The sequence below is a fragment of the Pteronotus mesoamericanus genome, unplaced genomic scaffold (genome assembly GCF_021234165.1).
Source record: "Pteronotus mesoamericanus isolate MK-2021 breed Mesoamerican mustached bat unplaced genomic scaffold, CSHL_Meso_final scaffold_36, whole genome shotgun sequence".
NCBI classification, from domain to species: Eukaryota; Metazoa; Chordata; class Mammalia; order Chiroptera; family Mormoopidae; genus Pteronotus; species Pteronotus mesoamericanus.
The window spans coordinates 18842057-18850664 of NW_026555313.1; positions in this window are offsets into that span (position 1 = coordinate 18842057).

The following is an 8608-nucleotide window of genomic DNA, read 5'->3' on the forward strand; positions in this document are numbered from 1 at the left end:
GTGGTTCAGTTTCCTTATCTATAGAATGAAATTAAATGAGAACTTCTAGTAAAGAGAATAAAAATAAATTACTATCTAAAAAGGACCTAGAGTAATCCTTAGCACTTGGTAAGCACATAATATTTATTTATTGTTAGCTATAGTCATTATCATAATCTTCATCTTTGGTGTTAGCTGTCAAAGCAGCTGAGAAAAGATGTCATGTTCTCCAAGTAGGAGAGACGATTTCAGTTCTGGGCTGCAGGCATCCCGGTCCTTGACTGGCATTGCCTTTCAGAGGGACTCTGGGAAATCTCAGTTTCTATACCACATACCACCAGTTCCTTTCTCATTTCATAGTCAGCAAACATTTATTTAGCATCCTCCACATACGTTTCCTACACCAGGCACTGAAAAGTCAAATAAAATCTCAGTGTCAGTAGGCTCAAGGGTCCTCATCTTTGCAGTCACAGTAGCACCCTAAGTGTTTCCAGGCTTCCAAAGGCAGTACTGCAGCCTGAAATGCTGGGGATGGGATGACAAGGGCTACTTTGAGGAAGATACTGAGCATGCCCAAGGTTCTCTGTTGCTGCCTCAGAGCTATGTGGGTGTCTTCCCAGAGAGGTAGGAAACACTGTGTCTATACCAAGGGTTGGCGAACTTTTTCTGCAAAGGACCATATAGTAAATATTGCAGGTCTTATGGTCTTGATTGAAAGTACTCCAGTCTGCAGTTGTACTGAAAGTGGCCCTAGGCAATATGAAAATGAATGGGTGTGGTTGTGTTCCAGTAAAACTTTATTTACAAAAAGAGGTCAATGAGTGGATTTGGCCTTTGGTACAAGGATTGTAGTTTACTGATTCTTGATCTAGACCCAGAAGCAGCCTTGTTTGCATGCAAAGTTGTATAAGGGTTCTCATGGACATTCTGGTTAGTCTCTAACACTCAATCCTACATGTAAGAGTGCAAACCTAGTCCAAGGAGCTGAAAGGGGAATAGCAGAGCATTGATTTCTCCATGTCCTATCCATGCTCCACCACTCTTTTCCCTTCAGCATCTCTTAATCACATCTCCTTCCTCCTCCTTTTTGTTAAAGAAAAACAGGGTGAGTTCCTTTCCCCTTTCCCTAGCAGTCTCATAAGTGGAGTGCACAAAAGGAAATACTTTGGCAAAGCTTCCTGTTTTGAAAGGCTTAACTCAATTTAAATTCCTTGCTGCAAGGGACATAAAGGAAAGAATAAACACGTGGGACCTCATCAAAATAAGAAGGTTTTGCATGGCAAAAGAAAACATTAGCAAAATGAAAAGGGAGCCAACCCTATGGGAAAATATATTCACTAATGATACATCAGATAGAGGTTTGATCTCCAAGATATGTAAAGAACTCACTCGACTCCACTCCAAGACGACAAATGATACAATCAAAAAATGGGCAAAGGACCTGGGCAGGCGCTTTTCCAAGGAGGAGATACAGAGGGCCCAGAGATATTTGAAAGGATGCTCGGCATCACTAGCCATCAGAGAAATGCAGATCCAAACCACCATGAGGTACCATCTCACACCAGTCAGAGTGACCATCACAAACAGATCAACAAACAACAGGTGCTGGCGAGGCTGTGGAGAAAAGGGAACCCTAGTACACTGTTGGTGGGAATGCAGACTGGTGCAGCCACTGTGGAAAGCAGTGTGGAATTTCCTCAGAAAGCTGAAAATGGAACTGCCTTTTGATCCAGTGATTCCTCTGCTGGGACTATATCCTAAGAATACCAAAACGTCAATACAAAAGAACCTATGCACACCAATGTTCATAGCAGCACAATTTACAATAGCCAAGTGTTGGAAGCAACCTAAATGCCCATCAGTAGATGATTGGATCAAAAAACAATGGTACATATACACAATGGAATACTACACAGCAGAAAGAAAAATAGAACTACTAAACTTCTAGACAGCATGGATGGAACTGGAGAGCATTATGCTAAGCGAAATAAGCCAGGGAGCGAAAGACAAATACCATATGATCTCACCTATAAGTGGAACCTAACCAACAATACAAAGATGCAAGGAAAATAAGACCAGCAAACACTGAAAGGAAAAGAAACCAATAGAGACAAGAGGGAAGGAGGGAGGGGGAGGGGGGAAAAGGAAGGGAAAGGGCAAGTCAAGGAACATATAGCCAGGACTCATGGACAAAACCAAAGGAGAAGAGCTGAGGGAGGGAAGAAGGGAGGGGGCAAGGGAAAGTGGTGGGGGGTAGGCAGAGACAAATGTATTTGAAAAAATAAATAAAAAAAAGGTAAATGATTAAAAAAAAAGAAAGCTTAACAGAAGGAAAAAAGTAAAAAAAAAAAAATAGGGAAGAAAAATAAAACTAAACTGTGGAAGGAAAAAAAAATTCCTCGTTGCATAAACAGACAAATAAAGGAATGAAAGTCTTCAACAGTAGCCATGTTCACCCTCTTCTGGTTATCGAAGGGCTAAGGAAAGCTTTTCATTCAGTGTAAAACTGTTGCCAGCAAGGGAGAGGAGAGAAGGGTAGACTCAGAGAGTGGAAGCCCCCACTTCCATCAGAAATAAGAATAGGGGGGAGAGAGGAGGAGGGAGCAGATGAAGCCAACTGCACTAATATTTTTTAAACTGCAAGTTGGCATTTAATAGCATATCATAAAATCAATTTAGTGCACCACAATAAACATTTGGAAATATAATAAAGAATAAACCAGAAGACAAAATTCCAGATAATGGCACTTTGTATGTTATTATTTTGTTAAGTATTAGAAAATTACATTTATGTGTATATTTTGTTAATAGATCATGATATACAATATATTTATTACTGTAGGTTGTGATGAAAAAAAGTTTGAAAGTTACTAGACTGTACTATGGGCTTTTGGGACTCATCTCTGCTAGCCAATATTTTTCTTTCAAACAGAAATAAAAGTCATAGCCCTGTTCTTAAAGGACTCTGAGTCACTGGGGGAACCCGACAGCCAAACTGTTAACATTCAGCACAATAAGGGCTCTGAGATGAGTAAGCACAGGGTGCTATGGAACGGGACTGTCAAGAAAGGTGGCATTTGCTCTGGGTCTTTCGAGCTGCACAGGGGTATGTTTGACAGAAAGGGAAGGGGAGCAATCACACTCCTCACAGGCTTGTTGTCCAACTGAACCTGGGTCTTAAGCAAATATTTGGCTGCTGGTCTTTTGTTTATTTTCCCTGAAATCAAACAGACCAACCAAGTCACTAGCAAACACTGACTAGGGGTCATTCTGGTACTAACTTATAAATGTCTTTGACCACTGACCCAGCACAGGGGTTTTTTTGGTCTACTTTCTGGGAAAATGTTCAACAGTTTCAACCCTGAGCAAACTTTTATGATGCAGGAAGAAGCTAGTTTTTGTGTAATGTCCTGGGCAATGACTGGAAAGAGAAAGCTATTAAAAAGTCTCTTCACCCATTTGGTGTTGTGTAGCCAGACCAGCTCAGCCTCCCTTATTCCCATCATCTGGCTGTCAAGAGCAATAAGAGATGTCCATGGGATGACTGAGTAGGCTGCTCTCTAAAACCTTTGACTGCCCCCTCTAATTTTAGTGTCAGCCACCTCCCAAATGCAAGGTGACCACTACATTTTATGGAGACTAGGAAGAGACGTGAAAGGCTCATGACTGCCAGGCAGAAAACACATGTGAATCTTAGTCTTATCACTTCATTGCTATGGAAGCATCATTCCACTTGTCTTTAATAGTCATATCTCAGGACTACTGAAGCCAAATCAGGTAACTGTGAGGCCATGTTGTAACCTGTTAGGTGATATATAGCTACCAGATAAATTAGATATTATTAACCCTTTCTAGGACAGCCATTATGCCACATGTTCTGCATTCATTAAGATTCCTTTCATGACCTAAGTATGGCCTTCAAAATCTCTTTTAAAATTCTTCAAAACCTTAATCGTGGCATGGAGAGGCTCTGGCCATGACTAGTCAGCACATAGGCACCTTTATAGCCGTTTCCTCTTTAGTATTTGTTGTGCCCCTGTGGTATGCCAAGCACTGGGCTTGGGGGTTGAGGATGCTACACTGAAGGTGGCACAGCCTCATGGGATTCTACCCCTATGAAGGAGACCAGAAAGTAATACACTCTTACAGAAACTTAAAATAAGTACTAGATTTTTCTGGTTCTCCACTCAGCCAGTCAGGAAACTTCGCCCTTTCTGACAGAGCCCATTAAAATGAGACAAACTTTTCTTATAGCTGCTCCTTCCCTTGTATAGATCAGCTTTGCTCCAAAAAGATAAAAAAGCTATGGATAAGCTGTTTAAGAAAGATTTTCACAAAGGCAAACTCCACTGTGAGTGGAAGCACTGAAGCATTCTACTTATTTCTAATGGAAGTGGTGGCTTCCACTCTCTGAGTCAATCCTTCTCTCCTCTCCCTTGCTGGCAACAGTTTCTCGCACTGAATGAAAGCTTTCCTTGGCCCTCCGATAACCAGAAGAGGGCAAATGTGGCTACTGTTGGAGCCTTTCATTCCTTTATTTGCCCATTTATGCAGCAAGGAACTTAAATTGAGTTAAGCCTTTCAAAACAGGAAGCCTTGCCAAAGTATTTCCTTTTGTGCGCTCCACTTATGAGGCGCTAGGGAAAGGGGAAAGGAATTCAGCCTGTTTCTCTTGAACAAAAAACATCTATAATTAGTTTTATAGATAAATACATTTAGAAATTTTCCCTTTAGAACTATACCCAAAATGCAAATTTTAATAAACCATACAGAAGCTCTCAGCCAGATTAGCATAAGAAATGTTAAACATTAGATTACGCAGTTAATTCACCATCATCTTCTATTTCCTATTTCTTCAAAGAAGGAAAAAGTTTTTGTGCTTTTTCAAAATGCAGTTTTTTTTATTATTTAAAAGAAAGTCTTTCTATGGTTGTTGGACAAACCAAGATGCTTAAAATGTTCAATTTTACCTTAGTCGAGTCTGATGAATTCAGGGGAAGGGTTGCGGTTGAATTTCAAACCATCAACAAATAAATGTGAATTTGTATTGTTTTAGTTCTGACTCAGCATTGGAGACCAGGAAATGATTTCTTCCCTGGTAATTTACTGTCTCTCCATTTCAGAGAAAAGCCTTTGTACATGTAAACAGAAGAGGAGTTTAAAAAGCTGTAAGTAGTAATTAGGTTGGTCTTCCCAAAGGTCAGAAACAGTAGGAACAACTCACTATGAAGCCCACCACCAAAGTGACTGGTGAATTTCTTAAGGGCCTGGCCATAAGCTCTCCACATGCAACAAGAGGTGGAAGATATTTCTAGAATGAGGGTAAACTGTTAATTTACTGTCCCCTTTCTTCTCAAGGGCCAATTTCTGTCCCTTCTCATCACTCTCTAATATTTGTTAAATGCTATGGGAATCCCAGTTACTTGATATGACCCTTACCTGCATGGAATTTAAAATCTTACTTGTGGGTGGCCCTGACTGGTGTGGCTCAGCTGGTTGGACATCATCCTGCCAAGTGAAAGGTTGCCAGTTTAATTCCTGGTTAGGGCACATGCCTGGCTTGTAGGTTCAGTTCCCAGTCAGGGTGCGTGCTAGAGGGAACCAATCAGTGTTTCTCTCCTTCTCTTTCTCCCTCCCTTCCCTCTCTCTAAAAAAAATCAATCAATAAATAAAATCTTTATAGTCTTATAAAATTAAATTTATGTATATAATAATAAAGATTTACAAAACTAAATGTCAAAATCTCCTGTTTTATAGGTGAAGACTTTGAAATTAATCTGGGGCAAGGAACTTCACCTTTCTGTGCCTCAGTCTCTACTGTAAAATGAGAAGTTAAATTAGCTACGTATAAAGTCCAACATTTTATGATTTATGAACTAGAAAACAATACTTATTGAAATAGAATTCTAACACATGCCAGTTAACTAATCCTATTTTTGAAAATTTGATTGAAATTGGCTCAAAACCCTATCTTTCATGCAACCCATGATTCCTTTACTGTTTCAGGGAATTGACGGGGGAGGGATGGGGTGGAAAATGACTTAGATTTCTCCTGGTTACCCCTGGATCTGAGCTACTGCCAGCACTGAGTTCTAGTTTGTGAACCATCTCACTGTAAGCATGTGCTAATCCATTTCTGTATTACATGGCCCCTGTCCAGACTTACCCTTCATTCTCTGAAATTCTTCAGGCCCTAACATATATGAATATCAGACTCTACTGAAGTTTCAAGACAATGAATGGAAGGGGTGCCCACTGTAGGACCACAGCAACTTAAAATATTCAGTATCCTTGTTCTTAACCTTCTGGGAAATTTCTCAGTGACTCACTTTCTCCATTTACCTCTTACTATGTTGTTCTGCTGTCTGTGCGTTGTCTAGTCTCCAGCCCTGTCCCCATTGGCTTCTTGTCTCCACTCCCAAACACCCGCACCCATCTCTGCATTTCACTTGCTTTTTCAGGTCTCGACCACACCCCTGGGGTTTCACTTCCCTCAAATCTTCAGGGTGGTTCATCAACAGAAACTTTTGTGCCTGTATTTAATTAGAAAGTTCTGTCTCCTTTGCTTAATCAGGAGTTTGGGCCCTGTGCTTCCTGGCACCCAAAGCAAAAAAAGGGAAACATCATTTACAAGATTCACTATACTTATAAATTAAAAACAAAACATCTATTTAGCATTAGCTAAACTTTTGCTGGCCCTGAAAACTCTCCCACAGTTCATGATAATGGGGGAGTAGTGCAGGTATTACTCCCACCTACTTCTCTATACTCAGGTATACCTGGTTTAGCTCAATTAGCAACTGTAGCTTTTCAAGTTTGAAACCTGTAGAAGAGCATTATTAATTCCTGCACACAAAAGCCATTTACTGAGTGTCAGAAATAGTTCTAAGTATCAGATAGAGAAGAACATAAGACAAACATGGTCCCTGACCTCCTGGAGCTTACAAGTCAAGGTGGGCACAAACAAGCAGGGGTCAGCTGTAATATATTAATGTGATATAGATGGGAAAAGAGAGGAGCATCTAGACTAGTTTTGAAGGGCTGGCAAAGGAAACAAGTTTCTGGCAAAGAGAAGAGCTTATACTACCTGCCCGGAGGTGAGAGGGACAATACAGAGGATAAGCGTCTACGGTAGATGCTGCAGTGCCCCACCCAGATCTCCTTCTCCAGGTCACACACTCAGCCCGTAACTGCTAGGATAGTTTAAGGGCTCACAGCTGCCTCCTTCTCTTGAGAATTGCTCTCTGGTAGGAGCCCCCTCATCTGGAAAGTTACAAGCCACTGACCACCCACCCACCACCCACCCGCCATCCCCAGTGGTAACCCACAGCCAATGACTGACTGATACTGGGCTTCAAAAGGCTAGTGTTCTTGCTGCAAGTGAGGAGGGGGTTTTGGGGGAGTGTACACTTGTCTATGCAGTTTATGCTCCAAGCTCCTTCCCCCTCCATGGATCAGGCCCAGGCTAAATTATACCTGAGACCACATCCTTGCTCGGCTTCCTCTTCCCTTCATAAACAATTTTCCCTGAAGAGCACTCCCTTAGTAAATTACATGTTCCCAAACCCCTGACATGTTTTAAGGAACCTAAGCGAAGACAGTGACAAAGAGAAAATTGTTAAGATTGAATTCTCTGTATGCACTTGGTTCAAATTTGAGCCCCATTCATCAGTAGATTTACTTAAGTTCCTCCTGTTTTCAATAAAAATTCTTATGTGATATATCTATTTGGGTTTCTGATTACTAGAATCACAGTTAAAACAGCACTGACCTAAATAAGGACACCAAGACTCAGCAAAGCATGATGTGTGTCAGGATACAGCTAGATTAAAACACACTTCAAAGATATCTAACATCCTTGCCCTGACTGCTGCGGCTCAATGGGCTGGGCATCATCCTGCTGCAAAGCAAAAGGTTGCAGGTTTGATTCCCTTTCAGGGCACAGGACCAGGTTGCTGTCCAGGTCCCCAGTTTGGGGCGTGCCAGAGGCAACTGATCTATGTTCCTCTTTTATACTGATGCTTTTTTCCCCTCTTTTTCTCATTTTCTTCCACTCTCTCTAAAAATAGGTAAGTGAAATCTTAAAAAATATATATACTTAACGTATTTGCCCTCCTGGGTTATGAGGACAGGAATCCCCTGATCACACCAACAATATTCTGAGTTCTGGCAATGCACACTCCTCCCACCAGGTGAAAAGAGCCTTTCTTCGAGTTATGACTTAGTCTCTTATGAGTCTGATTACTGTGAATCAGTGACAAAGTTAAGTTTCTGAACCTACTGGACCAGGCATACTCTGACATAACCTGAAATAGTCTCATGTCTTCCTTCCTGCCTTTATCCCCTAGAGATCAGGTTGAATCACCTACCCTAGTGGAGCAGAATGGCAGCTGGACCTTGCCAGGTGTGTAGAAAGAATTCCAAGACCCACTGGGAAGCAAAGAAGCTGAATACCTCCCTTGCCAATGCAATGTGCTTTTTCGTTTCTTGCTTCCAGTCAGTAAGTGTAATCCATGAATTAAGGATAATTGGTGTCCTTTAGAAAATGCAACTGTAATTATAGATACTTAAGTGCACTTAGTGCATTGAAGAAGAATCAATTGTTCCACAGTTCACAGAGGGTCCTGCT